A 1892-nucleotide genomic window follows, 5' to 3' on the forward strand; every position below is an offset into this window, starting at 1 on the left:
TGTGTGTGTGTGTGTGTGTGTGTGTGTGTGTATGCTTAAATATGCATGTGTTTCAGTAACTGAATAATTTCTAATGAAATTTATCTTGCTCACATGCATATGTGTGTATTTATACATACACACACACACACACACACACATACACACACACACGCACACACATATTTATATATATATATACACACATGAATTGATGGAAGCATGGTTGTGTGTATGCATGTGTGTGTGTTCAGACATCGGTGTGTCTCTATAAGTGTGCGCCCCAACGCTATTGTGAAAATCCTGACTTCCAAACTACTGTTACGTAGTTTTCTCACCTTAACACCCACGGATGAAGGTAACGTTCACATAAAACAAGCTACTGACAGTCTCCATATTAAGTTAATTTTGTAGCAGTTTGTGTTTCTGCTACTACTACTAGTACTACTACTACTGCTATTATTATTATTATTATTATTATTATTATTATTATTATTATTATTATTATTACTGCTCTTATTGTTATTCTGTAATCTAATAACACAGAGATAGTTAATGAAATGTTTCAACACAACCTACGTTTACTAAATCTCAATATTTGTTAATATAAGGTCTTTAACTTATCGATTTATGTCAGTCTTCACCGTTTGATCATCGTGTTATTGCTAGCGTTGCCTTACTAAGGCTGGTATCTTAAAATATCTTGTCTTCTTTATAGAGATATTTTATGTGAATTTCGGTCTTATATTACACCGTTTTATTACCTGAACATATCCTATTTGTCATAACGTTGACATTTGGCCGATGGATAAGGAATTTCATACTCCCATGGGTGAGAAATCTATTGTTTGAATACAGGTCCTTCATAAATCTACTAGTCCCCTTAATGCACAAACGGACACCTGTATTTATAACCTACATCTTAAGCCCTTACCCGATTTTATCCTTCTCAAATACTTTTTCTCTTTTCTGACGCCTTTTTTATAGATAAGTTATTGAAGTAAGGTAGTCTAATGAGTAGGTTCTTGCATTCAAGATTGCAAGATCGTGGTTTCGATTCTCGGATCGGGTGAAACGTTGTAGTCTTGAACAAACACACTTCATTTCACATTGCTGCCGTCCACTCAGCTGCAGATGATTCAACCAGCGATGGACTGGTCTCATGTTCAAAGGAAGATGTGGTAATCTCGGTCACTTAAACTCTATAGAGAATCACTAACCGGCCCTATGTGACGTGGGATGCGATGATGATGATGATGATGATAATGTAGACGTCTGTAACATTGTTCCTCACAGCCCACGCATGTAACAATTTAGCCACGAAAGTAAATCGAAGGCGTAATGTATCTTATACATAACATTTATATAATTCTTAAGAGAACTGCTTCATAAACTGTGGTACTAAATCGAAGATATACGCTACCCTTGATGCAGCATATGTGTTATTTATATAATTAATCAAACGATTGACTCAGAAATACTCCAAATTAAGTATGGCATGTATATTATTGATATAGATCGGTTGGTTCCAAAGCTCAGTGAGACAGTTACTGTGCTATCATCCACGGCGTCGGGTGTTAAAATCCAGGGATGTATTTACCAGCAATGAAGCAACGTCTCGATGTTATGTTCCGAGGATAAACGCTCATGACGTTAAGCTATAAAATGTAATATGAATTTAATAGATAATAGATAATAGATAATAACAAGAGATATTGCTAATATTAATAACAATGAATATAATCACCGCACTATTTCCTGAGTATACACTCTGTCGTTTGTACTAAAAATAAAAATGTATTATGTATTGATTAATCATTTATCTGTAAATTTACATGTGTGTGCGTGTGTGCGAGCATACGTTTTCATTTACAAACTGAAGATTATTTAATACATAATAGATTTTCATATAT

The sequence above is a fragment of the Octopus bimaculoides genome, chromosome 17 (assembly GCF_001194135.2).
Source record: "Octopus bimaculoides isolate UCB-OBI-ISO-001 chromosome 17, ASM119413v2, whole genome shotgun sequence".
In the NCBI taxonomy this organism is placed as follows: domain Eukaryota; kingdom Metazoa; phylum Mollusca; class Cephalopoda; order Octopoda; family Octopodidae; genus Octopus; species Octopus bimaculoides.